The 18,495-nt window shown below is 32.2% G+C and overlaps 1 protein-coding gene across 10 annotated transcripts in view; it reads left to right on the top strand.

Moving 5' to 3' along the window:
- Positions 1-18,495, top strand: part of LOC139935944 (plexin-B2-like) — a 99,135-nt gene that overhangs the window by 60,601 nt on the left and 20,039 nt on the right. For 5 of the 10 annotated variants that reach the window (XR_011785861.1, XR_011785859.1, XR_011785864.1 and 2 more), the window contains one exon: positions 138-3,180. The exons of 1 other annotated variant lie outside the window; for it this stretch is intronic. The gene's annotated coding sequence lies outside the window, so the exon portion shown is untranslated. Of the gene's footprint in view, positions 1-137; positions 3,181-18,495 lie in introns of those variants that run through there. 4 more of the 10 variants (XR_011785866.1, XR_011785863.1, XR_011785862.1 and 1 more) reach the window with 4 other exon arrangements.

Here is an 18,495-nt window from a genome sequence, read left to right as displayed (position 1 = left end):
GATGTAATCCAAAATATTTCTTTGCCTGTTTAGGACATGCCAGCTTTTTATTTCGTTCCATTTGATGCCATAATGATATTGTACTTAAAACATGCAACCCAAAAATTAAACTGAATGCAACATTCTTACCACTGCAGGTTATCCATACGACAGCACAGTTGTCTGCTACACTCCAACCACGACAGGTCATCCATTTGTATACCCACTGCTTCACTCCAACCACTGTAGGTCATCTATGTGACAGCAACTATTATCTTTATTGGGCAAGTCTTGAAGTTTTATCCCATGTCAACTTAAATTAAACTTTGATTTGTCTCATCAAACAAAACTTGTTCAGTCAGAGGTCACATTTCTCCCCATTGTTTTGGCCTGATCCAATCCTCAGAAAACTTGCAACGCAAATCATTATATTTTTCACTTTGAAATTGTTCCCAGACTGATTTTGGATCATTCAAAACAGTTTGGTCAGGTAGCAGTCATCTTTTGCAGCTACATTTTTATTCGATTGTTGTCGTTTTTTTCGTACAAATTGGTTCTGGTACCAGTCATGATGGGAAGCTTTTCACTATTGTTATCTTTGAACTCTATAAGTTAAATATAAATCTTTGGTCAAATTGAAAAAGTTCCCAAGTCCTCTTAAACTGCATTCCACCTGATGTTATAATGATATTGTACTTAAAGCTATTTGACACTTTCGGTAAAGAAAAAAGAAAGAAAAGTTCACAGGTTTACAAATAACTTACAGGGTTTACAGCAGGTAATGGTGAAAGTCTTCTCTTGAAATATTATTCCAATGAAATACTTTACTTTTTGAGAAAACATTAAACCAATATCAACTCTCGGTATCGATAAGTACAGATTTATTTTAAACACATGTCATAACACGGCGAAACTTGCAGGAACCGGTTGACCCTGGATTTTCACAGGTTTGTTATTTTAAGTAGAAGTTGTGATACATGAAGTGTGGGCCTTGGACATAACTGTTTACCGAAAGTGTCCAATGGCTTTAAAACATGCAATCCAAATACTATAACGATTGTTTTTATTTTGCTGAATCTTTTATCAGTTAAAAGCAGATTTATAAAAGAAAATTGCTGATTTGTAAACTCACTGCTTCACTCCAACCACTGCAGGCTATCCATGTGACATCACAGGCTGTGCTATCTAGAAGTTCACTGTTACACTACAACCATGGCAGGTCATCCAAGTGACGGCACAGGCTGTGCTATCTAGAAGTTCACTTTTATACTACAACCATGGCAGGTCATCCAAGAAAAGGCAGAGGCTGTGCTATCTAGAAATTCACTTTTACACTACAACCATCGCAGGTCATCAAAGTGACGGCACAGGCTGTGCTATCTAGAAATTTACCGTGTTACACTACAAGCATGGCAGGTCATCCAAGAAAAGGCACAGGCTGTGCTATCTAGGAACTCACTGCTACACTTCAACAGCTGCAGGCTATCCATGTGACTGCAACTACTATCGTTAATGGGCAAGTCTTGAAGTTTTATCCCACTTAATTTCCTTAAGTCTCATCAAACAAAACTTGTCCCATACACTGAGGCCATTTCCTCTCCATTGATTTTACATGATCCGATCCTCGGACACTTGCAACCGAAATCATAAAGATGTTCCACTTTGTCATGAAATCGAAATTTGCCATGCTTGTAAACAAATTGCAAATCGAATGTTAGTTCAACTGCAATTTGTTTCAAATTCATAAATTATTCTCTCTTGGGATCCTTCTGTTTAAATTGAATTTTTTTTTTTAAAATGTCAATTTAATCAAGGGCCAACCATGGGGGCCATCCATGCCCCCCCAAACTCTTAAAACAAATCAAAGATTTCACAATTGTTGTTTGAAATCGACGCCAATTGAGTGGTTAAAAAACTTAATAATCAGACAACCCTAGATGTAAATGGATAATGCTGCTCAGTCCATTTGAACTTCTGAACCCAGTGTTTTTGTTGACTGTCTTTCAAAAACTTTCCCAATCTTGTGATTTTTAATAGGGTATCCGATAAGTTTAAGTATTTCTTTACTCTTTATCTGTTGTCATGCTGTTTGTTCCCTGCCCAGATAATGAAAGCCTAACAACTTGGAACATGTCTCGAAACTCACTGCATGCTATCCATGTGACTGTCAAGGTTGCAAACTCAGTTGCTTCACTACAAACACTGCAGGTCAGCCATATAATAATAAAAATAATAATAAGACTTGTAATGCACACATATCCACCCCGCTGGGTGTTCAAGGCGCAACTGTGACAGCAACTTGAACTTTGAACTTTTCTTCCCCCTCCCTGAACTCTAAAATTGTACATAACGAATGTAACTTGTTTTGGTCTGATATAGACACTAATCAGACAACCCTGGATGTAATCCAAAATATTTCTTTGCCTGTTTAGGACATGCCAGCTTTTTATTTCGTTCCATTTGATGCCATAATGATATTGTACTTAAAACATGCAACCCAAAAATTAAACTGAATGCAACATTCTTACCACTGCAGGTTATCCATACGACAGCACAGTTGTCTGCTACACTCCAACCACGACAGGTCATCCATTTGTATACCCACTGCTTCACTCCAACCACTGTAGGTCATCTATGTGACAGCAACTATTATCTTTATTGGGCAAGTCTTGAAGTTTTATCCCATGTCAACTTAAATTAAACTTTGATTTGTCTCATCAAACAAAACTTGTTTAGTCAGAGGTCACATTTCTCCCCATTGTTTTGGCCTGATCCAATCCTCAGAAAACTTGCAACGCAAATCATTATATTTTTCACTTTGAAATTGTTCCCAGACTGATTTTGGATCATTCAAAACAGTTTGGTCAGGTAGCAGTCATCTTTTGCAGCTACATTTTTATTCGATTGTTGTCGTTTTTTTCGTACAAATTGGTTCTGGTTCTGGTACCAGTCATCTTTAGAAATAGCTTATATTATTGAACATGCTGAATTCACCAAACAAAACAAAATTAGTATTATTTTGTTAACCTCCCTGGGACTGCCCATTCCAAATGATTAGTTTAGCTGGTGCTGGGTTTACTAATTTGAACCTATTTGGCCGAGGACACTTCAGATGGAACTTCTTTTGGCTGAGGACACTTAGATGGAACTTCGTTCGCAGCTACATCTGAACCTGTGAGTATTAACATTTTTTTTACTAACTTCGCCACATCATGGAACAATGACACTTCAGATTGAACTTCTGCTGCAGCTACATTTTGACATGTGAGTATGAAAAAAATTTCTTGAAAAATCACGCCACACGCACAACATGGAACGGAGCATATGCGGCCCCAGGCCAACGGTCCTGAGTGCAAACCTTTATCAGAGCTATCCTTTAACTATCCTACTTCTCGCCCCCAAAAACTCCTGGCAAAATTTCCTCCCAAAAGTGTATTCCGAGTTTGCTTCAACTCAATTTTTGTCAAACCGGTCCAAGTTTTCTTTTCTCCACTCTCTAATTTTTGTATCAACCCTTCCAAGTTCTTTGTTTTCTCAACCAAGTTCTTAATGACCTCTGTCAAATTCTAAATGTTTGAACTCTTTCAAGTTGTTTTCTCAACTCCTTCAAGTTGTTTTCTCAACTCTTTCGAGTTGTTTTCTTAACACCTCCAAGTTGTTTTCTCAACTCTTTCAAGTTTTTTTTTTTACTCTTCCAAGTTTTTCAACTCTTCAAGTCTTATTCGTCTATTCCAAAAATTACTTTCTCAAAAATTATATTACTTCAGAATGAGCTGTTTCTCACAATGTTTTATACTTTCAACAGCTCTCCATTACTTGTAACCAAGTAAGTTGTTATGCTAAAAATTATTTTGAGTAATTACCAATAGTGTCCACTTCCTAGTTGATTTCTCAACTCTTCCAAGTTTTTCAACTCTTCTTAATCATGTTGTTTTCTTGTCAACTCTCCCAAGTTTTTTTCTAGACTCTCCAAAGTTTTTTCGTAACTCTTCCAAGTTCTTAAATAACCCTTCCTGATTTCTCAACTCTTCCAAGTTCTTCCTGTGTACTTAACTCTTCCAAGTTTTTCAACTCTCCCAAGTTTTTTTCTCAACTCTTCAAAGATCATTCTCAACTCTTTCAAATTCTTTCTCAACTCATGCAAATTTTGTTCAACTCTTTCAGGTTATCTCAATTCATCCATGCTAATATGCTTCCTTTGTCTGTTCCAAAATAGCTAATTAGCTTCTTGTCTGCTCTGATATGCTAATTAGCTTCTATTGTCTTTTCCAATATGCTTTGAGTTTCTATTGTCTTTTCTGATATGCCAATTAGTTTCCTTTGTCTTTTCCCATATGCTAATAAGCTTCTATTGTCTTTTCGCTATGCTAATTAGCTTCTATTGTCTTTTCCGGTATGCTTATTAGCTTCTATTGTCTTTTTCGATGTGCTAATTAACTTCTATTGTCTTTTCCGGTATGCTAATTAGCTTCTATTGTCTTTTCCGGTATGCTAATTAGCTTCCTTTGTCTTTTGATATGCTAATTAGCATTCTATTGTCTTCTGACATGCTAATTAGATTCTATTGTCTTTTTCGATATGCTAATTAGCATCCTATTGTCTTTTCTGATATGCTAATTAGCTTCCTTTGTCTTTTCTGATATGCTAATTAGCTTCCTGTCTTTTCTGATATGCTAATTAGCATTCTATTGTCTTTTCTTATATGCTAATAAGCTTCTATTGTCTTTTTCGATATGCTAATTAGCTGCTATTGTCTTTTCTGATATGCTAATTAGCTTCCTCTGCTTTTCTGATATGCTAATTAGCTGCTATTGTCTGCCTTTATCTTTTCTGATATGCTAATTAGCTGCTATTGTCTTTCTGATATGCTAATTAGCTGCTATTGTCTTTTCGATATGCTAATTAGCTTCTATTGTCTTTTTCGATATGCTAATTAGCTGCTATTGTCTTTTCTGATATGCTAATTAGCTTCCTTTGTCTTTTCTGATATGCTAATTAGCTGCTATTGTCTTTCTGATATGCTAATTAGCTTCTATTGTCTTTCGATATGCTAATTAGCTTCCTTTGTCTTTTTCGATGTGCTAATTAACTTCTATTGTCTTTTCTGATATGCTAATTAGCTTCCTTTGTCTTTTCTGATATGCTAATTAGCTTCTATTGTCTTTTTGATATGCTGATTTGCTGATTTGCTTCCTTTGTCTTTTTTGATATGCTAATTAGCTTCCTTTGTCTTTTTCGATATCCTAATTAGCTTCTATAGTTTTTTCGATATGCTAATTAGCATTCTATTGTCTTTTTCGATATGCTAATTAGCTTCTATTGTCTTTTTCGATATGCTAATTAGCATTCTATTGTCTTTTTCGATATGCTAATTAGCTTCCTTTGTCTTTTTCGATATGCTAATTAGCTTCTATAGTTTTTTCGATATGCTAATTTTTCGATATGCAAATTAGCATCCTATTGTCTTTTCTGATATGCTAATTAGCTTCCTTTGTCTTTTCGATATGCTAATTAGCATTCTATTGTCTTTTTCGATATGCAAATTAGCATCCTATTGTCTTTTCTGATATGCTAATTAGCTTCCTTTGTCTTTTCGATATGCTAATTAGCTGCTATTGTCTTTTCGATATGCTAATTAGCTTCTATTGTCTTTTCTTATATGCTAATTAGCTTCCTTTGTCTTTTCTGATATGCTAATTAGCTTCCTTTGTCTTTTTCGATATGCTTATTAGCTTCTATTGTCTTTTCTTATATGCTAATTAGCTTCCTTTGTCTTTTCGATATGCTAATTAGCTGCTATTGTCTTTTTCGATATGCTAATTAGCTTCTATTGTCTTTTTCGATATGCTAATTAGCATTCTATTGTCTTTTTCGATATGCTAATTAGCTTCCTTTGTCTTTTTCGATATGCAAATTAGCATCCTATTGTCTTTTCTTATATGCTAATTAGCTTCTATTGTCTTTTTCGATATGCTAATTAGCTTCTATTGTCTTTTTCGATATGCTTATTAGCTTCTATTGTCTTTTTCGATATGCTAATTAGCATTCAATTGTCTTTTCTGATATGCTAATTAGCTTCCTTTGTCTTTTCTGATATGCTAATTAGCTTCCTTTGTCTTTTCTGATATGCTAATTAGCTGCTATTGTCTTTCTGATATGCTGATTTGCTTCCTTTGTCTTTTCTGATATGCTAATTAGCTTCCTTTGTCTTTTTCGATATGCTAATTAGCTTCTATAGTTTTTTCGATATGCTAATTAGCATTCTATTGTCTTTTTCGATATGCAAATTAGCATCCTATTGTCTTTTCTGATATGCTAATTAGCTTCTATTGTCTTTTTCGATATGCTAATTAGCTTCTATTGTCTTTTCCTATATGCTAATTAGCTGCTATTGTCTTTCTGATATGGTAATTAGCTTCCTTTGTCTTTTTCTGATATGCTATTTAGCTTCCTTTGTCTTTTTCGATATGCTAATTAGCTTCTATTGTCTTTTTCGATATGCTAATTAGCTTCCTTTGTCTTTTTCGATATGCAAATTAGCATCCTATTGTCTTTTCTGATATGCTAATTAGCTTCCTTTGTCTTTTTCGATATGCTAATTAGCTTCTATTGTCTTTTTCGATATGCTAATTAGCTGCTATTGTCTTTCTGATATGGTAATTAGCTTCCTTTGTCTTTTTCTGATATGCTAATTAGCTTCCTTTGTCTTTTTCGATATGCTAATTAGCTTCTATTGTCTTTTCCTATATGCTAATTAGCTTCTATTGTCTTTTTCGATATGCTAATTAGCTTCTATTGTCTTTTTCGATATGCTAATTAGCTTCCTTTGTCTTTTTCGATATGCAAATTAGCATCCTATTGTCTTTTCTGATATGCTAATTAGCTTCCTTTGTCTTTTTCGATATGCTAATTAGCTTCTATTGTCTTTTTCGATATGCTAATTAGCTTTTATTGTCTTTTTCGATATGCTAATTAGCTTCCTTTGTCTTTTTCGATATGCAAATTAGCATCCTATTGTCTTTTCTGATATGCTAATTAGCTTCCCTGATATGCTAATTAGCTTCCTTTGTCTTTTTCGATATGCTAATTAGCTGCTATTGTCTTTCTGATATGCTAATTAGCATTCTTTTGTCTTTTCTTATATGCTAATTAGCTTTTATTGTCTTTTTCGATATACTAATTAGCTTCCTTTGTCTTTTTCGATATGCAAATTAGCATCCTATTGTCTTTTCTGATATGCTAATTAGCTGCCTTTGTCTTTTTCGATATGCTAATTAGCTTCTATTGTCTTTTCTGATATGCTAATTAGCTGCTATTGTCTTTCTGATATGCTAATTAGCTTCCTTTGTCTTTTCTGATATGCTAATTAGCATTCTATTGATATGCTAATTAGCTTCTATTGTCTTTTCTGATATGCTAATTAGCTTCTATTGTCTTTTCTGATATGCTAATTAGCTTCTATTGTCTTTTTCGATATGCTAATTAGCTTCTATTGTCTTTTCTGATATACTAATTAGCTGCTATTGTCTTTCTGATATGCTAATTAGCTTCCTTTGTCTTTTCTGATATGCTAATTAGCTTCCTTTGTCTTTTTCGATATGCTAATTAGCATTCTTTTGTCTTTTCTTATATGCTAATTAGCTTTTATTGTCTTTTTCGATATACTAATTAGCTTCCTTTGTCTTTTTCGATATGCAAATTAGCATCCTATTGTCTTTTCTGATATGCTAATTAGCTGCCTTTGTCTTTTTCGATATGCTAATTAGCTTCTATTGTCTTTTCTGATATGCTAATTAGCTGCTATTGTCTTTCTGATATGCTAATTAGCTTCCTTTGTCTTTTCTGATATGCTAATTAGCTTCCTTTGTCTTTTTCGATATGCTAATTAGCTGCTATTGTCTTTCTGATATGCTAATTAGCATTCTTTTGTCTTTTCTTATATGCTAATTAGCTTTTATTGTCTTTTTCGATATACTAATTAGCTTCCTTTGTCTTTTTCGATATGCAAATTAGCATCCTATTGTCTTTTCTGATATGCTAATTAGCTTCTATTGTCTTTTTCGATATGCTAATTAGCTTCTATTGTCTTTTCTGATATGCTAATTAGCTGCTATTGTCTTTCTGATATGCTAATTAGCTTCCTTTGTCTTTTCTGATATGCTAATTAGCTCCCTTTGTCTTTTTCGATATGCTAATTAGCTGCTATTGTCTTTCTGATATGCTAATTAGCATTCTTTTGTCTTTTCTTATATGCTAATTAGCTTTTATTGTCTTTTTCGATATACTAATTAGCTTCCTTTGTCTTTTTCGATATGCAAATTAGCATCCTATTGTCTTTTCTGATATGCTAATTAGCTGCCTTTGTCTTTTTCGATATGCTAATTAGCTTCTATTGTCTTTTCTGATATGCTAATTAGCTGCTATTGTCTTTCTGATATGCTAATTAGCTTCCTTTGTCTTTTCTGATATGCTAATTAGCATTCTATTGATATGCTAATTAGCTTCTATTGTCTTTTCTGATATGCTAATTAGCTTCTATTGTCTTTTCTGATATGCTAATTAGCTTCTATTGTCTTTTTCGATATGCTAATTAGCTTCCTTTGTCTTTTTCGATATGCTAATTAGCATTCTATTGTCTTTTCTGATATGCTAATTAGCATTCTATTGTCTTTTTCGATATGCAAATTAGCATCCTATTGTCTTTTCTGATATGCTAATTAGCATTCTATTGTCTTTCTGATATCGCAAAAGACAAAGGAATGCTAATTAGCATATCGAAAAAGACAAAGGAAGCTAATTAGCATATCGTAAAAGACAATAGAAGCTAATTAGCATATCAGAAAAGACAATGGAATGCTAATTAGCATATCGTAAAAGACAATAGAAGCTAATTAGCATATCAGAAAAGACAATAGAATGCTAATTAGCATATCAGAAAAGACAAAGAATGCTAATTAGCATATCGAAAAAGACAATAGAAGCTAATTAGCATATCAGAAAAGACAATAGAAGCTAATTAGCATATCAGAAAAGACAATAGAATGCTAATTAGCATATCGAAAAAGACAAAGGAAGCTAATTAGCATATTAGAAAAGACAATAGAATGCTAATTAGCATATCGTAAGACAATAGCAGCTAATTAGCATATCAGAAAAGACAATGGAATGCTAATTAGCATATCGAAAAAGACAAAGGAAGCTAATTAGCATATCAGAAAAGACAATAGAATGCTAATTAGCATATCAGAAAAGACAATAGAATGCTAATTAGCATATCGTAAGACAATAGCAGCTAATTAGCATATCAGAAAAGACAATGGAATGCTAATTAGCATATCGTAAAAGACAATAGAAGCTAATTAGCATATCAGAAAAGACAATAGAATGCTAATTAGCATATCAGAAAAGACAATAGAATGCTAATTAGCATATCGAAAAAGACAAAGGAAGCTAATTAGCATATCGAAAAAGACAATAGAAGCTAATTAGCATATCAGAAAAGACAATGGAATGCTAATTAGCATATCGTAAAAGACAAAGGAAGCTAATTATCATATCAGAAAAGACAATAGAATGCTAATTAGCATATCAGAAAAGACAATGGAATGCTAATTAGCATATCAGAAAAGACAAAGGAAGCTAATTAGCATATCAGAAAAGACAATAGAATGCTAATTAGCATATCGTAAGACAATAGCAGCTAATTAGCATATCAGAAAAGACAATAGAATGCTAATTAGCATATCAGAAAAGACAAAGGAAGCTAATTAGCATATCAGAAAAGACAATAGAATGCTAATTAGCATATCGTAAGACAATAGCAGCTAATTAGCATATCAGAAAAGACAATGGAATGCTAATTAGCATATCGTAAAAGACAATAGAAGCTAATTAGCATATCAGAAAAGACAATATAATGCTAATTAGCATATCAGAAAAGACAATAGAATGCTAATTAGCATATCGAAAAAGACAAAGGAAGCTAATTAGCATATCGAAAAAGACAAAGGAAGCTAATTAGCATATCGAAAAAGACAATAGAAGCTAATTAGCATATCAGAAAAGACAATAGAAGCTAATTAGCATATCAGAAAAGACAATAGAATGCTAATTAGCATATAATAGAAGCTAATTAGCATATCAGAAAAGACAATGGAATGCTAATTAGCATATCAGAAAAGACAATAGAATGCTAATTAGCATATCAGAAAAGACAATGGAATGCTAATTAGCATATCGAAAAAGACAAAGGAAGCTAATTAGCATATCGAAAAAGACAATAGAAGCTAATTAGCATATCAGAAAAGACAATGGAATGCTAATTAGCATATCAGAAAAGACAATAGCAGCTAATTAGCATATCAGAAAAGACAATGGAATGCTAATTAGCATATCGAAAAAGACAAAGGAAGCTAATAAGCATATTAGAAAAGACAATAGAATGCTAATTAGCATATCAGAAAAGACAATATAATGCTAATTAGCACATCAGAAAAGACAATAGAATGCTAATTAGCATATCGAAAAAGACAATAGAAGCTAATTAGCATATCAGAAAAGACAAAGAATGCTAATTAGCATATCGAAAAAGACAATAGAATGCTAATTAGCATATCGTAAGACAATAGCAGCTAATTAGCATATCAGAAAAGACAATAGAATGCTAATTAGCATATCGAAAAAGACAAAGGAAGCTAATTAGCATATCGAAAAAGACAATAGAAGCTAATTAGCATATCAGAAAAGACAATGGAATGCTAATTAGCATATCAGAAAAGACAAAGGAAGCTAATTAGCATATCAGAAAAGACAATAGAATGCTAATTAGCATATCAGAAAAGACAATAGAATGCTAATTAGCATATCAGAAAAGACAAAGGAAGCTAATTAGCTTATCAGAAAAGACAATAGAATGCTAATTAGCATATCGTAAGACAATAGCAGCTAATTAGCATATCAGAAAAGACAATGGAATGCTAATTAGCATATCGTAAAAGACAAAGGAAGCTAATTAGCATATCGAAAAAGACAATAGAAGCTAATTAGCATATCAGAAAAGACAATGGAATGCTAATTAGCATATCAGAAAAGACAATAGAAGCTAATTAGCATATCAGAAAAGACAATAGAATGCTAAGTAGCATATCAGAAAAGACAATAGAATGCTAATTAGCATATCAGAAAAGACAATAGAATGCTAATTAGCATATCGAAAAAGACAATAGAAGCTAATTAGCATATCAGAAAAGACAATAGAAGCTAATTAGCATATCAGAAAAGACAATAGAATGCTAATTAGCATATAATAGAAGCTAATTAGCATATCGAAAAAGACAAAGGAAGCTAATTAGCATATCGAAAAAGACAATAGAAGCTAATTAGCATATCAGAAAAGACAATGGAATGCTAATTAGCATATCAGAAAAGACAAAGGAAGCTAATTAGCATATCAGAAAAGACAATAGAATGCTAATTAGCATATCAGAAAAGACAATAGAATGCTAATTAGCATATCAGAAAAGACAAAGGAAGCTAATTAGCTTATCAGAAAAGACAATAGAATGCTAATTAGCATATCGTAAGACAATAGCAGCTAATTAGCATATCAGAAAAGACAATGGAATGCTAATTAGCATATCGTAAAAGACAAAGGAAGCTAATTAGCATATCGAAAAAGACAATAGAAGCTAATTAGCATATCAGAAAAGACAATGGAATGCTAATTAGCATATCAGAAAAGACAATAGAAGCTAATTAGCATATCAGAAAAGACAATAGAATGCTAAGTAGCATATCAGAAAAGACAATAGAATGCTAATTAGCATATCAGAAAAGACAATAGAATGCTAATTAGCATATCGAAAAAGACAATAGAAGCTAATTAGCATATCAGAAAAGACAATAGAATGCTAATTAGCATATAATAGAAGCTAATTAGCATATCAGAAAAGACAATGGAATGCTAATTAGCATATCAGAAAAGACAATGGAATGCTAACTAGCATATCAGAAAAGACAATGGAATGCTAATTAGCATATCAGAAAAGACAATAGAATGCTAATTAGCATATCAGAAAAGACAATAGAATGCTAATTAGCATATCGGAAAAGACAATAGAATGCTAATTAGCATATCAGAAAAGACAATAGAATGCTAATTAGCATATCGAAAAAGACAATAGAAGCTAATTAGCATATCAGAAAAGACAATGGAATGCTAATTAGCATATCGTAAAAGACAATAGAAGCTAATTAGCATATCAGAAAAGACAATAGAATGCTAATTAGCATATCAGAAAAGACAATAGAATGCTAATTAGCATATCAGAAAAGACAAAGGAAGCTAATTAGCATATCAGAAAAGACAATAGAATGCTAATTAGCATATCGTAAGACAATAGCAGCTAATTAGCATATCAGAAAAGACAATGGAATGCTAATTAGCATATCGTAAAAGACAATAGAAGCTAATTAGCATATCAGAAAAGACAATAGAATGCTAATTAGCATATCGGAAAAGACAATAGAATGCTAATTAGCATATCAGAAAAGACAATAGAATGCTAATTAGCATATCGAAAAAGACAATAGAAGCTAATTAGCATATCAGAAAAGACAAAGAATGCTAATTAGCATATCGAAAAAGACAATAGAAGCTAATTAGCATATCAGAAAAGACAATAGAAGCTAATTAGCATATCGAAAAAGACAATAGAAGCTAATTAGCATATCAGAAAAGACAATGGAATGCTAATTAGCATATCGTAAAAGACAATAGAAGCTAATTAGCATATCAGAAAAGACAATAGAATGCTAATTAGCATATCGAAAAAGACAATAGAATGCTAATTAGCATATCGAAAAAGACAAAGGAAGCTAATTAGCATATAAGAAAAGACAATAGCAGCTAATTAGCATATCGAAAAAGACAAAGGAAACTAATTAGCATATCAGAAAAGACAATAGAATTCTAATTAGCATATCGTAAAAGACAATAGCAGCTAATTAGCATATCAGAAAAGACAATGGAATGCTATTTAGCATATTGTAAAAGACAATAGCAGCTAATTAGCATATCGGAAAAGACAATGGAATGCTAATTAGCATATCGAAAAAGACAATAGAAGCTAATTAGCATATCAGAAAAGACAAAGGAAGCTAATTAGCATATCAGAAAGACAATAGCAGCTAATTAGCATATCAGAAAAGACAATAGAAGCTAATTAGCATATAAGAAAAGACAATAGCAGCTAATTAGCATATAAGAAAAGACAATAGCAGCTTATTAGCATATCATAAAAGACAATAGAATGCTAATTAGCATATCGTAAAAGACAATAGCAGCTAATTAGCATATCAGAAAAAAATAGAAGCTAATTAGCATATAAGAAAAGACAATAGCAGCTAATTAGCATATCGAAAAAGACAAAGGAAACTAATTAGCATATCAGAAAAGACAATGGAATGCTAATTAGCATATCGTAAAAGACAATAGCAGCTAATAAGCATATCAGAAAAGACAATGGAATGCTAATTAGCATATCGTAAAAGACAATAGCAGCTAATAAGCATATCAGAAAAGACAATAGAATGCTAATTAGCATATCGTAAAAGACAATAGCAGCTAAAAGCATATCAGAAAAGACAATGGAATGCTAATTAGCATATCGTAAAAGACAATAGCAGCTAATAAGCATATCAGAAAAGACAAAAGAATGCTAATTAGCATATCGTAAAAGACAATAGCAGCTAATAAGCATATCAGAAAAGACAATAGAATGCTAATTAGCATATTGTAAAAGACAATAGCAGCTAATTAGCATATCAGAAAAGACAATAGCAGCTAATTAGCATATCGAAAAAGACAAAGGAAACTAATTAGCATATCAGAAAAGACAATAGCAGCTAATTAGCATATCAGAAAAGACAATAGAATGCTAATTAGCATATCGAAAAAGACAATAGAAGCTAATTAGCATATCAGAAAAGACAATAGAAGCTAATTAGCATATCAGAAAAGACAATAGAATGCTAATTAGCATATAATAGAAGCTAATTAGCATATCAGAAAAGACAATGGAATGCTAATTAGCATATCAGAAAAGACAATGGAATGCTAATTAGCATATCAGAAAAGACAATGGAATGCTAATTAGCATATCAGAAAAGACAATAGAATGCTAATTAGCATATCAGAAAAGACAATAGAATGCTAATTAGCATATCGGAAAAGACAATAGAATGCTAATTAGCATATCAGAAAAGACAATAGAATGCTAATTAGCATATCGAAAAAGACAATAGAAGCTAATTAGCATATCAGAAAAGACAATGGAATGCTAATTAGCATATCGTAAAAGACAATAGAAGCTAATTAGCATATCAGAAAAGACAATAGAATGCTAATTAGCATATCAGAAAAGACAATAGCTAATTAGCATATCAGAAAAGACAATGGAATGCTAATTAGCATATCAGAAAAGACAATAGCAGCTAATTAGCATATCGAAAAAGACAAAAGAATGCTAATTAGCATATCGAAAAAGACAATAGAAGCTAATTAGCATATCAGAAAAGACAATAGAATGCTAATTAGCATATCGAAAAAGACAAAGGAAGCTAATTAGCATATCGAAAAAGACAAAGGAAACTAATTAGCATATCAGAAAAGACAATAGAATGCTAATTAGCATATCGAAAAAGACAATAGCAGCTAATTATTATATCGAAAAAGACAATGGAAGCTAATTAGCATATCGGAAAAGACAATGGAATGCTAATTAGCATATCGTAAAAGACAATAGAAGCTAATTAGCATATCAGAAAAGACAAAGGAAGCTAATTAGCATATCAGAAAGACAATAGCAGCTGATTAGCATATCAGAAAAGACAATAGAAGCTAATTAGCATATAAGAAAAGACAATAGCAGCTTATTAGCATACCGAAAAAGACAAAGGAAACTAATTAGCATATCAGAAAAGACAATAGAATGCTAATTAGACAATAGAAGCTAATTAGCATATCAGAAAAGACAAAGGAAGCTAATTAGCATATCAGAAAGACAATAGCAGCTGATTAGCATATCAGAAAAGACAATAGAAGCTAATTAGCATATAAGAAAAGACAATAGCAGCTTATTAGCATACCGAAAAAGACAAAGGAAACTAATTAGCATATCAGAAAAGACAATAGAATGCTAATTAGCATATCGTAAAAGACAATAGCAGCTAATTAGCATATCAGAAAAGACAATAGAAGCTAATTAGCATATAAGAAAAGACAATAGCAGCTAATTAGCATATCGAAAAAGACAAAGGAAACTAATTAGCATATCAGAAAAGACAATAGAATGCTAATTAGCATATCGTAAAAGACAATAGCAGCTAATTAGCATATCAGAAAAGACAATGGAATGCTAATTAGCATATCGTAAAAGACAATAGCAGCTAATAAGCATATCAGAAAAGACAATAGAATGCTAATTAGCATATTGTAAAAGACAATAGCAGCTAATTAGCATATCAGAAAAGACAATAGCAGCTAATTAGCATATCGAAAAAGACAAAGGAAACTAATTAGCATATCAGAAAAGACAATAGAATGCTAATTAGCATATCGTAAAAGACAATAGCAGCTAATTAGCATATCAGAAAAGACAATGGAATGCTAATTAGCATATCGAAAAAGACAAAGGAAACTAATTAGCATATCAGAAAAGACAATAGAATGCTAATTAGCATATCGTAAAAGACAATGGAGGCTAATTAGCATATCGGAAAAGACAAAGGAAGCTAATTAGCATATCAGAAAAGACAATAGAAGATAACTAGCATATCGAAAAAGACAAAAGAAGCTAATTAGCATATAAGAAAAGACAATAGAATGCTAATTAGCATATCGAAAAAGACAAAAGAAGCTAATTAGCATATCGAAAAAGACAATAGAAGCTATTTAGCATATCGAAAAAGACAAAGGAAGCTAATTACCAAATCAGAAAAGACAAAGAAGCTAATTAGCATATCAGAAAAGACAAAGGAAGCTAATTAGCATATAAGAAAAGACAATAGCAGCTAATTAGCATATCAGAAAAGACAATAGCAGCTAATTAGCATATCAGAAAAGACAATAGCAGCTAATTAGCATATAAGAAAAGACAATGGAATGCTAATTAGCATATCAGAAAAGACAATAGAAGCTAATTAGCATATCAGAAAAGACAATAGAAGATAACTAGCATATCGAAAAAGACAATAGAAGCTAATTAGCATATCAGAAAAGACAAAGGAAGCTAATTAGCATATCAGAAAAGACAATAGAAGATAACTAGCATATCGAAAAAGACAATAGAAGATAATTAGCATATCGAAAAAGACAATAGAAGCTAATTAGCATATCAGAAAAGACAAAGGAAGCTAATTAGCATATCAGAAAAGACAATGGAAGATAACTAGCATATCGAAAAAGACAATAGAAGCTAATTAGCATATAAGAAAAGACAATGGAATGCTAATTAGCATATAAGAAAAGACAATAGAATGCTAATTAGCATATCAGAAAAGACAATAGAAGCTAATTAGCATATCAGAAAAGACAATAGAAGATAACTAATGAGAAATCAACTTGAAAGAGTTGAACAAAAAATTGAAAGAGTTGGAAAAAAATGGAAAGAGTTGAGAAATCAACTTGCAAGAGTTTGTTAAAAACTTGTCGAGTTGATTAAGATCTTGAAAGAGTTGATTAAGATCAACTTGAAAGAGTTGAGAAAACAACTAGGAAGAAGTAATTAGAACTTGGTTGAGAAAACAATTTGAAAAAAAATTGAAAGAGTTAAGAAAGAACTTGGTGGAGAAAACAACTTTGATTAAGAACTTGAAAGAGTTGAGAAGAGTTGAGAAAATAAATTGCAAGAGTTGATAAAGAGCTTTGGACAGTAAAACAAAAAGAACTTGTCAAGTTGATTAGATCTTGAAAGAGTTGAGAAACCAACTTGCAAGAGTTGAGAAAACAACTAGGCAGAAGTAGCTAAGAACTTGGTTTAGAAAACAATTTGAAGAGTTTATTAAGAGTTGAAAAACTTGGAAGAGTTGAGAAAACAACCTAAGCAGTTCAGACAACAGGTGATAAAGAACTTGGTTGAGAAAACAACTTGGAAGAATTTATTAAGAACTTTAGTTGACAAAACTTGAGTTGAAAATACTTGGAATATGGGATTAAGAACTTAAGAAAAACAAATTGGAAGAGTTCAGACAACAACTTGTAAGGGGTGGTTAAGAACTTGGATGAGCTGATCAAAAACTTGAAAAGGTTGATAAACAAAAAAAATCGATAGTGCTGAAAAAAAAACCAGTTTGACAGAACTTGGTAGATACGTTAGGAGAACACTCGGTAGATACTTTTGAGGGGACAGTTTTGGGGGGAAACTTTGTCAAGAGTTTTTTTGGGGGGCAAGAAATAGGATAGTTAAAGGACAGGTCTGATAAAGGCTTGCACTCAGGACCGTTGGCCTGGGGCCGCATATGCTCCGTTCCATGTTGTGCGTGTGGCGTGATATTTCAAGGAACTTTGTTCATACTCACATGTCCAAATGTAGCTGCAGCAGAAGTTCAATCTGAAGTGTTGTTGTTCCATGATGTGGCGAAGTTAGTAAAGAAATTTGGTAATACTCACAGGTTCAGATGTAGCTGCGACTGAAGTTCCATCTGAAGTGTCCTCGGCCAAAAGAAGTTCAAATTAGTAAACCCAATACCACATTAACTAATCATTTGAAATGGGTAACGTACAAAAAAAAGTTACATCTGCTTGAACCTAAGAAGAGATTAATGACCTTTCTGATGCTTATAAAAAGATGCTGACATTTCAAATATACAATTACAATTACAAGTTATGTGTAGTGTTGCTTGTAATGGCCGTACACACAGTTTGTAATTGTCAAAGACTAGCCTTCACAGTTGGTGTATCTCAACATATGCATAAAATAACTAACCTGTGAAAATTTGAGCTCAATCGGTCGTCAAAGTTGCGAGATAATAATAAAAGAAGAAAACACCCTAGTCACACGAAGTTGTGTGCGTTTAGATGGTTGATTTCGAGACCTGAAGTTCTAAACTTGAGGTCTCGAAATCAAATTTGTGGAAATTTACTTCTATCTCGAAAACTACGTCACTTAAGAGGGAGCCGTTTCTCACAATGTTTTATACTATCAACCTCTCCCCATTACTCGTTACCAAGTGAGGTTTAATGCTAATAATTATTTTGAGTAATTACCAATAGTATCCACTGCCTTTAACGAGAAAACCTTTTTTTACTTTTAGTTTAAAATCTATCAAAGGGAACACATTTAATAATTGATGTTAGCCCTATTGAGGCAAATAAAATTAATGTGTTGATAAATGACTGAATTGTTATTTTACCATATTCAGAAAGTAGGCCTAGAACTGTACCATATCAATGTTAAAATCTAAATGGCTAGTCCTTTGTTAAAATTTAAAATTGCTTGAAAGAATTGCACTAACTTT

This window comes from Asterias amurensis, chromosome 4 (genome assembly GCF_032118995.1).
Source record: "Asterias amurensis chromosome 4, ASM3211899v1".
Taxonomy (NCBI): Eukaryota; Metazoa; Echinodermata; class Asteroidea; order Forcipulatida; family Asteriidae; genus Asterias; species Asterias amurensis.
Note: the sequence above shows the minus strand (reverse complement) of the source record. Positions and strands in the feature narration are given on the sequence as shown.